The sequence below is a fragment of the Myxocyprinus asiaticus genome, chromosome 28, assembly GCF_019703515.2.
Source record: "Myxocyprinus asiaticus isolate MX2 ecotype Aquarium Trade chromosome 28, UBuf_Myxa_2, whole genome shotgun sequence".
NCBI lineage: Eukaryota > Metazoa > Chordata > Actinopteri > Cypriniformes > Catostomidae > Myxocyprinus > Myxocyprinus asiaticus.
In genome coordinates this window covers 37,692,695-37,709,648 of record NC_059371.1, presented here as the reverse complement: position 1 = coordinate 37,709,648, position 16,954 = coordinate 37,692,695, and the positions used below count along the sequence as shown (strand labels likewise).

Here is a 16,954-nt window from a genome sequence, read left to right as displayed (position 1 = left end):
ATCATTGTTAGTTAGAAAAGAGAAGGCTGTGGAATAAATAGATCTTTTCCATTCTGAGTGGGCATGCTTAATAATTTCTTATTGACTCATTTCAATATCATTTAGTGAAGATCCTAACACACATATATGCCCACACACATAAACACACACACACACACACATACACAAAATGACAATAGGCCTAATACAGAGCTCTGGTGAACTTCCTATGAACTGACACTGAATGTCTTAGCAGTAAAACTAAAGCTGTGTCTGACCGTTGAGTGACTCATTCTCCGCTGTCTCACCAGTAGTTTGTTGCATCAAATAATGTGCTGGCAGTTGTCTCTCTACATCCCTTGTGGCACATAGACTCGCTATCACCGATTGACAGCACCTCTCTGCTGCGGATGTAGAGATATTCACCATTTTCCTGTGCAAATGTGAGAGACTCCACTGTAACGTAAAACTAAAATGTTGAACTAGCAGCATGTTTTATCACCTGATATGAGCTTTACACATAGATAGCATTCAAAATGGACACTCACAGCATAAAAGGGAAAGTGACATTTCCATAATGCTTTGAGAACCATAAAGGACCAGACTGTGAAGGTTTCTTGGATAAATAATTATCCTCAATATACATAATATACTGTATATAGACTGTATAAATAAAGGTTGAAAATACATTTATTGCACTGATGTATAAACACTTTACAATTTAAATACTGTAATATATAATCATGTTCACGTTATGGTAATAAGAGTGAGATTTATTTTTTTTCTATACAGTAAATAGGGGGTAAAATGTGCTCAATTGTCATATACATACCACAAAACAAAAAATAGGCTAATTTTCTCCGAAGTAAATACAATATCTTATAACTATCTTTTGATTTTGGAGTGAAGAATATTACCTGGGAAATGTTCTTGACATGTTTCCTGAGATTCACTTTTTAATAATCTCATTTAGTTTTTATTCACAGTGTGTGAGGATTTGAATGTGTGCATATGAGAAACGGCAATGAAGACTATTGTTGAAGACCCTTGAGAAACTTCAGCGTTCATTGGCCTGCTGACGGACTATGGAAGCAGCCGGCTGTTAGATGACAGCAGTCGTCCCTAGAGTCTCCCTCAGCCCAGGTTCACCTTCCTAAATTTGTCTGCAGAGCTGGAGAGACACTTAGTAAGTGAGCAGGCCTCAAACAGTGTAAAAGAGCATAATTTTTCTATCTTTTGTCCAATGATAGACCTCAACCACACTTGTTTCTTCTAAGTGGCCAAATAAATGGGCCATAGCCTGGAATATATCACCATTCCATACAATCCACACAAGCCACATCAAGAAAATCAAAGCTCCACTTACAACATTTCTGCCCTCCAGCAAAGCACTTGACCCCCAGAAATGGTGCAATCAGAGTTGGGGGTGTACAGAATCAAAGCATGTAAGAAGAGCAACAAATGACACTACACATAATTACGAAGGAGATTGTTCTGTTTTTCTTTCTTTATATCTTTCTTTGGGTCTGAAATGGAACGCTAGCTCACTACGTACTGTATTCTGCATCTTATTTTTTAAAACAGTATGTGAAACTTGAGGCATTCTTTCATGATAAGCATTTCAATTAGTAGTGTACTACTGTTAAAATTGTTTTCATGTGACCTCATCACATATCATCACTGTTGCTCTCTCTGTCTGCCTTGATAACTCGGCCCCCTAATCTGTCTCAATTCAAAATAAATACGGTAAAGGCTTTTACAATACATATTGTTCCAAACAGTGATGGGAAAGCTACTTGTAACTGTAGCTTTCTAAGCTAAAACGCTACTCATAACTTAAAGTAGTTAAACTACAGTCAAGTTACTCTTTTCAAAAAGAAGTTAGCTACACTACAAACTAATAAAAAGTGGCTAACTACATTGAAGCCAAAGAAAATATTAGGTTTACACATTACAACTTAACAGAATTCCAACTGAATTAAGTAAACTTTAATAAAAAAAATAAAAATAATAATATATATATAATTTATTTATTAAAGATTACTTAATCCATATATATATATATATATATATATATATATATATATATATATATATATATATATATATATAGTATTTACATTTTATTAATTACATTTTATTAAACATTAAACAATACAATTTGCTGGAATTTTATTACGGAATTTAAATCTTAAAAATAGGCTAAAATATATTTGCATGGTTAATTTTTATAAGGGGTAGTAGGGTGACAACATTAAATTGAACATAAATCTAAACTTTGAATACACTACACTAGAGTACTAAACTAGTGCTAAACTAAATTACTTCATATAACTGAATTGAAATAGTGGAGACAAAAAACCCCAGCAGCAATTAACTAAATATTTCTTATCAAAAAATTAGACGAAGTACCTTCAAAGGAATATTCCAGGTTCAATACAACTTAAGCTCAGTCAACGGCATTTGTAACATAATGTTAAATACTGCAAATAATTTTTTTCACCTCGTCCCTCATTTTCTTAAAAAAATAAATAAAATAAAAATAAAAAAGAAGCAAAAATTGAGGTTAAAGTGAAAGTGAATGGGGCCAATTTTTGGAGGGTTTAAAGGCAGAAATGTGAAGCTTATAATTGTATAAAAACACTTACATGAATTCTTCTGTTAAAACTCATGTATTATTTGAGCACGAAAGTTGCTTAAGTCATCATGGTGTTTTAGGTTTAATGGCATTATGTCGTTATGGCAACAAAGTTGTAAAATTGGATATAACTTTACACAGAAAAGGTTAGTAAGCTATTTTATCACATATTGTATTTATCACATTTTATCACATATTGTTTATGTCTTGTGGTTATACTTTTGAAACAGTGAGTGCATTAATGTTTACGGATTAGCCCCCATTCACTTCCATTGTAAGTGTGTCATTGTAACCAAGATTTGTGCTTTTTATAAGAAAAGGAGGGACGGGTCAACATTTATTTTTGTGGTAGTCAATATAATGCCACAAATGCTGTCAATTGAGCTCAACATGTATTGAACCCGGAATATTCCTATAAGGCTGCGCGGGGCTCAAGTAAATAAGTGAATCATTTATGTGAACTAGCCGATTTATACGAACCATCTGAAAGAACCAACTCACTAAAATGAATCAGAGTTTGCAACTCTAAATGTAAGGGAATCGTTTATTTTAACCGGTTTATTTACATGAACTGTCCGATTCAATTCAATGATTTGTTTTTGCCAGCGCTACATGAGAGAAAAAGGACGGTTTAGATAAGCCCGTTTGATTACTCCCTCGGCTCCATTGCTGCGTTTGCAATATAATGTGACAAAATTAAATGTTATATGACGCTACAGCACTATTAGTTGGTAAAGCACTACTTGTTGGTAAATGTAGCTTGTTACTGGAAAAGCTAGACTACTGTAAAAATACTCACTACTGTTAGTTAACTACTCCTCAACACTGGTTCCGAAACAGCTTTATAGATAAAAGAAAAAATGTTGCTTTATAAACCCCCCAGTGAACAAGCCCAATGCAACAATGGCAAGGAAAAACTCCCAATGGGGCCGTTCACAACGAATGCTTTTTTGTGTCCATCTGCGTTGTTTTTTCTATGTAAGCATGTGCTAGACGAACATCTTTTTTTTTTTTTCTTTTTCTCCCCAATTTGGAATGCCCAATTCCCACTGCGCTCTAGGTCCTCGTGGTAGTGTAGTGACTCAATCAGGCTGGCGGAGGACGAATCTCAGTTGCCTCCGTGTCTGAGACCGTCAATCCGTGCAATTTATCACGTGGCTTGCTGAGCGTGTTACTGTGGAGACATCCGCGACATCCACTCACATTTCACCACACGCCCCACCTAAAGCGAGAACCACATTATAGCGACCACGAGGAGGTTACCCCAACGTGACTCTACCCACCCTAGCAACCGTGCCAATTGGCTGCTTAGGAGACCTGGCTGGAGTCACTCAGCACGCCCTTGATTCAAACTCGCGACTGCAGGTGTGGTAGTCAGCATCTTTATTCGCTGAGCTACTCAGGCCCCCCTAGACGAACATCTTTGAATGTTGCACTGTCTTGCTTTTATTCATTTTTTGTGTGTGTCCTGCAGGAGCACTGCATTTTTTTAGATGCCGTCTCAAGTTAAAAGGAAAATCTACTTTTAAAAACACGTCTCGAGACACCTGTGTTTTTTAAAGCGCAAGAAAGCCCCTAGATGTTTACATATATTTTTAATGTTATATCCGTCTGTATAACAGCCCTGCAGATGTCCTCTGACTGTAAATTATGCAAACGCTTGTGTGTTTTGTTTACAGTAAAACTGCATTACTTTTCCACTTTGCAGACAGAGAAAGTCCTACTAATTCTGAATTACAGATACTGAATGTGTCACCACAATTGTCATCATTTATGTGAACAGGTGCGGCTCCGTGTTAACTTGGGCATGACTGCTGTCAATTCATTATTTGTGACCCACATTGCCATGACAAAGATTTTCATGTGCCACAAAAACATTAAGAGGCAAAAAACCTATTAAAATCCAGAGGTCAGAATCCCATTTAATTTCTGAATGATTTGTTTATGGTGACTTTCCTCTAAAGATGAAGTGTGTTATATTTGCACCACTAATGTCACCAAACTAGACAGCAAAGAAAGCAACTGTTTCAAATGAGATTTCCCCAAACACTCCCCCCAACTGCCATTGGTCAACCAAATGAATAATCCAGCACAAAATCACATCATTGGTTGAGCCAATGTTGCTGTGTCGGGTTGAAAAGAATACTTAAACAAACAAACCAATGTTTTGACAGTGCAACAAAGTTAAACTTTTTGGAAAAATCAACCAACCAGTGGCTTACTTATGCTTGAGAACCAAAAACAGGTTCTTAGTATTTGGAACGCTTCCAGTTAAATAAAAAAACCAGAACCGTCTGATTTTCATGATTTTAGGTTTCGTTAACAGTTCTTGGACATGCAATTTTCTGCGATGCTGACAGAACACCGTACTAAAATTCTCTGTTAGTGTTTCCCACAGCGCAATTCAGAGACAGCATTGCCTCTCTACTGACTCTACAGCGCGAAACCAGAGATTATTTAGCAGAGACGGGCCACTTCTATTAAAATGAATGGGAGAAATTGGAACGCTCAACCAAGGAGCTCTGACCGCCCAACAGTCAATGGCTGTAGAAAGGAAGTCCCGCATTACAGATAAAAGAGCCAATCACCTTTTAGATACAGACATCACTCTGTCAATCAACTCTAGAATGCGCATGCACATTAGCTATACAAGCCGGGAAAATTTTGTTTTTTTAGCGTAATCTGAGATAAAGAATCACAATTTATGATCCCAGTGTTGTCAGATTTTATTGGTGATTTGAAATATGTTCTTCGATTGTAATCTTGACCAACCGTTTTGGAGATTTTGGTCTTTCTCCATTCGAGTAGATAGGAGCTGCATTGTCATGACTGGTAATAGCCTCCTGAGAGCGTTCCAAAGATGGCTGACAGTGGACTGACTTGCTAGAAAGACTTTGGCAAAACCCACAGCGCAATCAGTGCAGTCCGATTCCCAAACAAATGACTCTAACTCTAAAGGGTCGCCCTGGATGGAGGTGTGAATCCTAGCCGCCCGCACCGAACTTTAAGTCTCCCTCCAGGCTTGGTGAGTTCGACAGATGGGCCCATGCAGCGAGCGGGCGAACCCCGAGGGAAGGAGCAGAGTCTTTTTAGAGAATCAAAAACACTTGCATATCAGCCAAAGCAGTTACTTAATTAATCTTATGACTTCCATCATATCCAACTCAAAATAAACCAAGAACTATCACCATGTTAGCTAATGTTGTACTTAAGGCTCCTGACATTTTTTGTTAGTTTAGATTTTTTTTTTTCATTTTTTTTTTCATTTTATATACAGTGTATTTTATTAAACATTTCTCAATTCAATTACAGGGAATTTTGTTACTGAAATGCACAAATCTTAAAATGATTACTATTTTTTCTCTTGTAGTTAGTTAGGATGATTTATCAGATTGCATTCATGCTTACAAAAAGTGTGTAAACATGCCTTTTACAAGAATTATTAAATTTATTTCTGATTTGTTATATCTGCTCTATTGAAATCTGAAATGATCTGATCATTTTAGCGACAGACTGCTGAAGGCAGTACATGCAGTTAAAAATTGAATTTCTTATTTCCAAACATTTCTGCTTCAAAAGTAAGAATCATCAATGGAACCGTAAAGGAATCAGAATCATTAAATGCTCCGGGCTCAATTCAAGTTAAGCTCAATCGACAGCATTTGTTGCATAATGTTGATTACCACAAAAATACATTTTAACTCATCCCTCCTTTTCTTAAAAAAAGCAAAAGTGGAGGTTTCAGTGTGGCACTTACAATGGAAGTGAATGGGGCCAATTTTTTGGTGGTTTAAAAGCAGAAATTTGAAGCTTACAATTTTATAAAAGCACATATTAATTCTTCTGTTAAAACACATATATTGTTTGAGCTGTAAAGTTGTTTAAATTGTCATTTTTACAGTCGTTTTAGAATTTTAGGTTTTGTTGACATTACATCATCATGGCAATAAAGATGAAAAATTGGCTATAACTTTACACAGAAAAGGTTAGTAAGCGATTTCATCACACTAAAATCATGTTTACATGCATATTGTTTATGTCCTGTGGCTACACTTTTGAAACAGTGAGCATTTTAACATAAAAAACTGGCCCATTTAAAAACAAAGACTTAACCTCTTTGTAACCCAGATTTCTGCTTTTGTTTTTGTTTTTTTTTTTGTTTTTTTTTAAAGAAGAAGGGACAAGTCGAAATAAATTTTTGTGATAATCAATATTATGCTACAAATGCTGTCGATTGAGCTTAACTTGTTTTGAACCCGGAATATTCCTTTAAGAGGAACTGGAAATGAGAAATCGATAAATTCTTAACAATTCCACACCCTAATTATAGATTGCCTCTCTTTGCATATTAAGCATTTGACTGTTACATAGAAAAATGATTGCACACTTCATCTTTAAAGATTAAAAGCAAACAATCCTCTACAATGTAAGCGCAAATAACGCATACAGAAATTGTCTTCATATAAACACCATGTGTGTCACTTTATCAGGTTGGGTTTTTGCCTGACAGGACCGTGACATCATCGCCCCATGTTCTGTTTTATGTTTCATGTACATTCTTTGTGTGAGCACACAGGTTTGGTTGTGAGTTACCACTGTGTGCTCTGCGGTCGGTCTTGTTCTTGTCTGGAGCATGGTTCGGTTTTGGTCTGTGTTGGGATCCAGACACTCATGCTCCATGTTATGTTTGTTTCGGTCTAATTGTGTTGACGTTTTCCCTCATGTGTTTCAGGTGCCGCTGGCACGCGGAATCAGCGTTTCCATGGGAACCTTGATTGTTTCCATGGGAACGCTGATCGTGGCAACTTTCAGGTGGCGAGCGGCACCTGTCTCTTGTTTGTTCTTGCTTATTTTAATCCCCTTGTGTGTCGTGTCTTTTGCTGGATTGTTGAATGTAGTTTAGTGAATGAATGTAGTCTGTAGTGACTGTTTGTGTGTTATCATTATTGAAAGCTGTTTGGTGTGAAGTAACTTACCTCACTCTCTTTGCCTAGTTGGTCCTGTCTCATGTACCTGTTTGGCTGCCCGTCTCTGCTCGTGTGTCGGGAGTGTGGTTGCCTTCCTGTTTGCTGTATGCTTGTTCCCTGCGCTCACAAATCTTCTACGGAGGATTCCTCATCTCTGCCCGCATGTCGGGAGAGTGGTTACCCTCCAGTCTTCTGTACACTTATTCTCTGTGATCATGAATCTTCAACTGAGGATTCCTCGTCTCTGCCCATGTGTCGGGGGAGTGGTTACATTCCAGTCTGCTGTGCGCTTGTTCTCTGCACCCACAATGCTTCAACTGAAAATTCCTCACAGATCTCTCTAAGTTAAATTATTATAAATAAATCTTTTGAACTGTTCATCTGCTCTTGGGTCTCTTTTTCTTGCTCTCGTTCTTTGACACTGTGGAGTGTTTGCCTGTTAAAGACTTTGGTTTTCAAGGTTTGTTCTGATATTGTGTGTTTTGATTATTGTTAAACAGCTACTTCAGTAGTTCACAAGTTAATGTAATCCTGCTTAGAGGATAGTGTAAAACGTTTGTGGCTTGCTGTCCTGGGTGAAGGGCTTGAGGCTTGACCTGAGCTCGAATACCCCCCAAAAGATGCCAGAAAAAAGGACAGCGAGCTGTTGTCTACAGAGCCTTGTATTTGAGAAGAGACGAAGTATTTTACAGTGCCTCTTGTACCCCCCAAAAAGGAGTGTGAAAAGATTAAATGAATTTGAGGGAGGGGGAGGTGCTTGCTGAGCCCTGTGAGAGGTGGGCAGAGGTGCCAAAGTGTAATAGAACGAGTAGGGGCTGCTAGTGGAGGCTGCCTCACACTAGGGTCTGCTCAGGGGATAGGAAACTGGGAGGTGTAGAATAGGTAGATATGGAGAATGAAATTAGGCTGAAGCACTGAAGTGACAGTGGCGGTTGTGGCCACATGGAAATGAGCTCTGCGAGAGCTGAAAAGCTCTGGAGGGATCATTACGTGCAAACGCGGGGGCCGCCCCCGTGTTAGGGCAGGATCGTCCCGGATGGAGGCGTGAATCCTAGCCGCCCGCACCGAACTTTAAGTCTCCCTCCAGGCTTGGTGAGTTCGACAGATGGGCCCATGCAACGAGCAGGCAAACCCCGAGGGATGGAGCACTGCTCTGCTCGAGCAAGCAAGCCCAACCTGCGATCGAACGGGGCTCTCACTCCGGAAGAGTCCTCCGAGCTTCGAACGGGAGAGCCCAGAGTACAAATAAACGTGAATAGCTCACTCAGCGTTCGGAATGGGAGAACCCTTGCTGCGGTTTGAATGGGAGAGCCCTTGATGGATTGTGCTGGAAGAATCTGACCCGCCCGAGTGGAGGCGTGAATCCTAGGTGTTGGGCAGATCATCCCGAGTGTAGGAGTGAATCCTAGGTGCCTGGAACAACCTAAGCCTCTCCTCCTGACAGTGGGGGGTAGCCCTCATGGCATTCGAACGGGTGAGTCCTCGCTGCACTTCGAACGGGGGAGCCCACAATACAAATAAACGTGAGTTAGCTGGCACTGCATTCGAGCGGGAGAACGCCCACTGCAATTCGAATAGGAAAGCCCTTGAGTGCTTTAGGAGGACCCGTTCTGCGTTGTGGGACAGGGGGGCTACCGGACTGGCCAGGGTGGACCCCTGTAGCATCCGAACGGTGGGGCTGGCCTATGAGGATGAAGCAAGCGTCCCCAGATGCCGAATTTGAACGTTTGCATTTAGCTAATTAGGGCTTAATGTGCTTTCCTGATATGGAGACGTTTGGTGCAGATGTAGCTGAGATATGCGTCATATGACCAGCGGCCCAGTGATCGTATTTGGTGTTCGGGCAGGCCTTTGAGGGCTGCTGTGGTTGCGGCGCTGATGTGAAAGGAATGGCTTGAGTATAGTTTATCTGAGATGCCTGAATTGAGCAGGATGACTTTTAGGTGTTTTTGGAGACAGAATCAGGATCCTGCTTGATTTTTGTCATCGACAAATCAGGGATCTAGAGGGGTTTTGGTTTGGTATCCTCTGTAATGTCAATAGTGGGCTAGCGATTGGAAGAGCTGGATGGAAGTAGGAAGGTTGAACATGAAAATTGGGTGCCCTCTTTTGGTTTGGTCTGTTTTGCTTTGTTTGATGAAGTATTTGATGTGTTGTTGTCTAGGATGTGGAGGTCTGAAATGGTGGGATGGATTCTTGGGTCGAATTTTGTCATGGTGGTTAGTTTGGAGCAATGGAGGAAGCCAAAGAAGGCGAGGATGAACATGGCGTCTAATGTTTTTGAGGTGTTTAGAGAAATGTAACCTCTATGGAGAGTGTTTAGACAACGAGTTAGTAGATCGATAGTAAGTCTTTTTTTGGTTTTTTTGGGGTGTGAGGCGAAGGAGGATACAGAGAGGAGAGAAAAATCTGGAAATGGCAGATTGTAATTTAGGTGGAAATATCTGAAGCAATTCCAAGGTGTCCAATATTTTGTAGGGTTAGGAGGGAAATGGCTTGAATATTGGAGTCCTGGGGGGCGTGGGTTAGCTGAGGAGGGATTTGGGACGAAGTTCGCTTGCGGAGGCAGCCTCGAGCAGGGAACGGTTCCGGAGTAGGAGAGGTTAAAATGGTAGAAGGGAGGGGGATAAAGCGAAGAGAGGAATGGGTCTGGAGTGGGGTTCTCCAGCGGAGGCAGCTTCATTTGGTAATCCGCTCTAGTGGCCCATGGATAGGAATGGGTAGAGGGATGGATGTTGGCAGATAGAATAGATTGCGTGGGAAAACGAAAGCATCTGGAACATATGAGGCAATGTCAGGATACGTGCTTGCATGGGCATTTGTGATATGAATGGACTGAATCCTCGGGCGCAGGACCACACAGCATTCAATGGAAGAGCATACGATTCATTTTTATGCTGAATTTACTGAGCCTGCTCGAAGCTGTGAGCGGCTGGATCCACAGGCTTGGGCCCGCACGGCATACAATGGTAGGATGAATGGGAGGAATCCTCGAGCGTGGACTCAAACGGCATTTAACAGGAAGACCCCATGTTTTCGTGTGAAATGTTTACACTGCAAATAAGCAAGAACTCACACTGCGGTACAAATGGGTTGAGCACGGCATTCGACGTGAGGGCATATGGTATGCTATTTCCAAACTAAGTCATTCGGTGTCGATTTAAACCTGTTACTTTAAACTTGGGTGGAGTGTAAATTGATGACAGATTATTGAACGCTTTAAAGATCATGCAGCAATTAAGTTGTATGGTCAAGCTTGTAAATAAAGTTTGTAATCCAATGATTCAGGCAAAAGTAGAGAAGACTGTCTGTAAAATAAAATCATAGACTGATTTTGCCTGCATGAAGCGTTTGTCCTGATGGGAGGAGGGAAAGTCATGTTATAGTGTAAAGATGAGTGGAAGTTTTTAGCAGCGCGTGCTTCGTGTTATCAGGGCTGCGCGGCAAGCCCGAATGCTGAGAGGAGGCAAGGCGAGTTTGCGGAATGATTATGAATGAGTTGGGACGCGGCACGTGATCCGCCTCTTGCGGAGCCGAATTCGGCTCGTGTCTGTTCAGACAGAGGCTGTGCATTACTGCAGTGTGCTGTGGAATGGTCAGAGCGAGTGCTGCGTGGCAGCGAGCTCGTGCTAAAATGTCTGCATTGGTTTGAAAAGAAGTTGTAATTAGAGTATTGGTCGATTGGAAGGAGTTTACTGTTGCATGATTGCCCCTGTGTTCCGAATGGGATAAACTGCGCTCCCAAGGGCACTTTGAAGGGAGAACGATTGTGATATTCATGTTAGAAGTTGACAAAACAGAATTGCTGAATGGATCACGCCCTAAACAAGCTGCGTGGCGAGGTAATGAGGCTGATGGAATCACCTGTGTGGGAGAACCAGATGAAACGCTGGGGAGCGTTGGAATGGTGATTGAATTAATTAGTTAATCTTTGTTTCCCTCACGTTCAAATGAAGCTGTAATAGGGCTCAGGTGGAATGAAGCCAGAGCAGCGCCCATTCACGGAGGCATGGACCATTCCGGGTGGAAAGTTTAAATAAGAGAACATATGAGCTGTCGAAGTGAGCTGTTTGACGTGTACAGAGCCAAAGCAGCCAGTTTGCAGAAGCAGCTTCATGCAGTTGGCCACTCCGGGTGGGAAATTTAGATAGGAGAACATATGAGTAGTTGTAGGGAGCTGTTTCACATGTATCCAGTGCCGAAGCAGCCAGTTTGCGGCTATAAACTGCTTTGGTGAATGGAGCATAGAAAGAAAGACAGAGTAAAAATATAACACTTAAAAAAACCTGCGTCACAACAAGTTATCGTGCAGTTGGCCAGTCCAAACAGGGCTGTCACGGCAAATCACATTTTACATATAGCAGCTTGTAAACTGTCCATTTCCACAATGACCTTGGAAACAATTTCTACAAATCAATGCAGGATACATATTCTTGAAGCAAAAATGACATTTTCAGGACATATGTTGCCTTAGATCTTTAATCCTGGAATACCGTAAAAAAAAAAAGGTCAGTATTGTTAACAAGACCAGGCTGCAGTTCCGTTATGGAACAGACCTTATCGTTTGGTTGGACACTGCTTATGACTCACCAACATCTGAAATGGATTTTCAATATGGAAAAATAAAATACTTTTGCTGTATACTCAACCTGGTCACATAGACTCACATTACTATCTTTACATTTTTGCTAAATTATTTTTACATGGTTCGATGTATGTACCAAAGCAGTTTCTAGGTGAAATGACCACTAGAGGCGCTACAACAACAATAGCTTTTATTCTCTTTCACACAAATCACATGTAAAATGGCAGATTATCAGTTTATAAACACTTATTTAGGTAGGTTTCCTTGATTTTTAAACTCGATAAAGCATTAATTTTAAAAACCTAATCTGTTTGGGAGAACATTTCACTCACTTTTAGTGCCACACAGTGGACATTTCACCTCAAACTGCCGCAAAACGTGTATGGAGGCACACAACGTCATTTTGCAAAAATGACACAACAGTCATATTTTACAGTTCATACAACAAAACCTACTTCCCTACCCTAAATCTTAAACCTAAACCTAACCGACAGTGTCATAAAAGCAAATGTGACATGAAAAAAGTGCAGTTGCTGAAGCAACCATGTTGCACGGCTTCTATGACACTTTTGGCTCACATGTCGACTCATATGCTCTTCAGGACTCGTACCCAGCAAGTGCATCGCAAATGCAACGCTCTATCATTTTAGCAACAGTTATGCAATATGCAATATGTACAATGAGCCACGTAAAAAACATTTTACAAAAATGTAGGTATAGTAACGTGATTCCAGTAGTTTTTTGAGCCTGACAGATGTGGTCACTACATACTGTTGTTGTATGGACAAGAGCTGCATGAGGATTCTTCAATAATTCTCCTTTTTTGTTCAACTGAAAAATAACATCAAACAGGTTTGGAATGGCATGAGAGTGAGTAAATAATGACAGAATTTTCATTTTGAAGTGAACTTTTAATTTAAAACTTGAGTGTGTGTTTGTGTAGAACTCAAATGAGAAGGTGCAAACTAAACTCAAAGCATTCATCACAAATCACCGTTCCCAGACAGAACCTCTTTTTCTCTCTCTCTCGCTGCAGTAGAGGATTACAAGCTGTGTGTTGGGTTAGGAGTGCTACCAAAAGAGTTTGTGAAGCCTTGACCCAGCTGAAGGTCGGTCCCAAGAAGAGATGCTAAATGATGTTGTCAGTCTGACTCGTCCAGACTCCATACGGAGCTTTACAGTTGTCAGTCTGGGGACTGATACATGACCAGTCTCTCTCTGTCCCTCTCTCTGTCCGTCCCTCTCTTTTGGTCTCCTCAGGGAGGTCTTTGTCAGAACAACATAATATCTGCACTATAAGTGAAGCTCCACTTCACAAAAGAAAGAGATTCGACGTCCAGAGATCTCTTCAGACAGTTTAAAGCACAGTACTTCCATTCAAATTCACAAGATGCAGCACAATTCAATTCGCAGTTTAAATTTACCCAGGTATGGCTGATATATTTGCCTTAAATAAATTTGTCTTTTGCTCTTGCTGAGCTGAAAAAGGAATTGACCCCAACAGCTAGAACTCTTCGAAGCAGAAATATGATTTTATAACTAAGGAATCCAAATTCTTTTGAAGTAGGTAATTGATGTAAAATGTTATGTTTGAGAGGCAGAAATTGAGTTGGCAGAATGTTAGCTTCAGTCAGAGACTATTTAGCAGAGACGGGCCACTTCTATTAAAATTAATGTGAGGAATTGGACATATGTCAATGGACATAATCACCTTTTAGATACAGACCTTTTAGATATTGCCTGTCAATCAACTTGAGACCAGGAAAATAATTTTTTTTAGCGTAATCTGAGGTAAAGAAGCACAATTTATGATACCCGTGTTGTCAGATTTTACTGCTGATTTGAAATATGTTCTTTGATCATAATCTTGACCAACCGTTTTGGAGATTTTGGTGTTTCTCCATTCAAGTAGATACTCTAGGAGCTGCACTTGTATGCCGCTTATTTACATAGAAAAATAGCTGCCTAGCCTGCCTTAGAGCATACCAAAGATGGCCGCAGAGTGGACTGACTTGCTAAAAAGACTTCGCTTCAGGGACCTTTCACTTCAACTGTATGGAATAAAGATGCAATGAAAGCGAATGGTGATTGAGGCTGTCAGTCCATAACATCTCCCTATGTGTTCCACAGCAGAAATAATGTAAAATGGGTTTGGGACATGATGACAGAATTTAAATTTTTGGGTAAACTGTCCCTTTAAGTTAAAAGAGTACTTGATATGTACTTCAAAAGGAATCACATAAAATACCACCAAACCACTATTCGTAGAACACAAATGCAAAAATGGACAGAAATGACAAAAAATGGTATGGCTGCTTGAGAAAATCTCCATTACTCAAAAGAAAAACCTGGCGTGTGTTCTCCTCTAGGAGTGTGGGTGAATCTCACTGTACATTTGCAGTGCTTGAGTATATGTGAGAGCACTGAAGCAGAACGGACCCCTTTCCTGAGAGCAGATAAAAGAGGTGCCAAAAAGCCCATACTGTGTTCAACAGTCACAGCATGAGAGATCTGCACACAAGAGCAGACAGACTGATCCATCAACATCTGAACCGAATATTTCAGGTTTACTGTGAGTTCTGAGGGTTAATCAGGTATTTTATTTAGATTTTCAGGAAGGTGGTATGCTTAACCAATACCTTTGAATCCAGACTGATTTCACAGTGAAATCGGAAATGCTTTCTGCGAGAGACGCAGCTTTTGTCATGGAGACGGTGCGCAACAGCGAAAGGTGTCCTTGTAGCACATGTTCAGCGCAGAATGGTCAGCACACCCACCACCCCCCCACCCGCTGTCAACCATCCACAAAACCCTAACATTGTGGTGACAAGTTTCGCACGGCTTAGGATCACTCAGTAAAAATCAAGTTATTTTTAGTTTTCTAAGTGCTGGTTTGGAAAACAGGCATTATGGCATTGTTAAATAACATATCAAGGTCAAAGTAAACTTTGGTTTTCTGCGTGTTGCAAATTGTGTCATCAGCACAGTATGCGTGGAGTGTCTGCACGCAGCCCAGTTTTTCTAGACACGCAGACAAACCCACCGACATCAAATGCGTTTGTACGTGCTTGCGGTCAAAAGAGAACTTTGAAAGGCTGAGTGCTTGACTGTCTGCATATATAGTCTGCGCATTTTCTGCTAATGACGAAATATGGGTCAAGCACATTGCACGTAGCAGCACGTGGAAAACCGAAGTATACTTTGGACTCCAACACAAGTTAAGATGACCTTTGGAAGCACGATTTGCCAGTTATCTGGTGACCCAATTCAATTCAATAAGCATGAGTGACTTCTTTTCTCTTTTGAAATCTAAACCTCCCTTTTGAGTGCCAGAAATGACGGAGACTCTGAAAACTGCAGTAATTTACTCCGAGTCATGTTGTACATCAAGCACATGTGCCAATCATAACGCAAGCTGAATGTTCCCTTCACGCTCCACACGTCAAATCCCTCAGAGCTAGAACAACTTCTGTTCCAACTTACCCCCAACTGAACTCCACAACATCCAAAGCTTAATCTTAGGAGAAGTAATTATGTGACAAAACACGTTACCATCACGCATTTGGTTTCATGCTGTGTAAAATATTAGCAAATTTCAAGATGTATGTTGTTCTCTGGTGGTACTTATGTTTCAGCAGACATTCAACCAGCTGTAATGGTTTTAAAAATATTATTAATTGGTCCCAGTAGGCCAGAGCTGTCTTGGATATTACTTTAATAATTTAGTGAATGGAATTGTGTTGCTACACTTTGAGAACACAGATTATGTGCTTTCCCTTTAAAAAGAGGAAAGTAATTGACCAGCCGAACAGCCATTTCCCTTACAACTTTCAAGAAACGTCTTACTGACGCAGTCTTTTTAATGAGCAATTGACTCAATCCTGCAAAATAAATAACATTTAAAAAATATATAAATGGGCAAGCCAATAAACATTAAAATACACAATGTTTTGAAAATATTGCCACATCGTGTTAACATGAATCACTTACTAACCTTGCCTGTATAAAGTTATATGCATTTCCACTCCTGTCATGATCAGGTAAAGCCACTAAACCCGGTAATTTGCATACGATACATGCAATAATACCATAAAAGGAATATTTATACATTTAGAAAAACATGTAACAGAGGAACTGCTTCGCTGACGAATAACTAGAAGTTAATTAGCCAAGAACAGTAGTATCACAGATAAAAAACTATCCATTTATTTAAATGATAAGTGAACTACTGTAGTAATGTTTGCTTGTTTTTAAGAAAACACTTTAAGGCCAGTCAAAAAAAAAAAAAAAAAAAAATCTGTGGTGTGGTAATTGACACAATACCACAAATGCTGTCGAGAGAATTTACTACATTAAACCCAGAACGTTCCTTTAATTGGGTTATTCGCATGATGCTGTTGTGAGTTCTTATTCAGTTCTGTGAGCTTTAGGAATAAGTAAATCTCCTACTTCCAATGGATGCCGCAGTCTCAACCAAATCCGAAGTGTGGATTTGAACCCTGGATAAACGAGGAACAGCTTAATCTAAGGATACAGCAGCAGACATGAAGCTTCTCCATTAAGAGCAGAAGATTCCCTTTTAAATCCCAGGCCACGACCAAACCCATCAGCATGACAGAAGAAAAGCTAAATGAGCCTTTTTTCCCCCATTTTAATTACTCAGGAAATCAGTACAAAAGCCTTGCGGCTCTTTGAACTGGGATTAAATGTAGGAGTATTGGGGAGGAACACTGATTATGCAATACAGTTTTTCTTTTAGCAGTTCCTCCATTTCAAGATCCATTA

At 40.1% G+C, this 16,954-nt stretch overlaps 1 protein-coding gene across 1 annotated transcript in view; it reads right to left on the bottom strand.

Annotated features, from left to right (window-relative positions):
• dlgap4a (discs, large (Drosophila) homolog-associated protein 4a) overlaps window positions 1–16,954 on the bottom strand; it is a 202,292-nt gene that overhangs the window by 158,054 nt on the left and 27,284 nt on the right. The window lies entirely within an intron of this gene.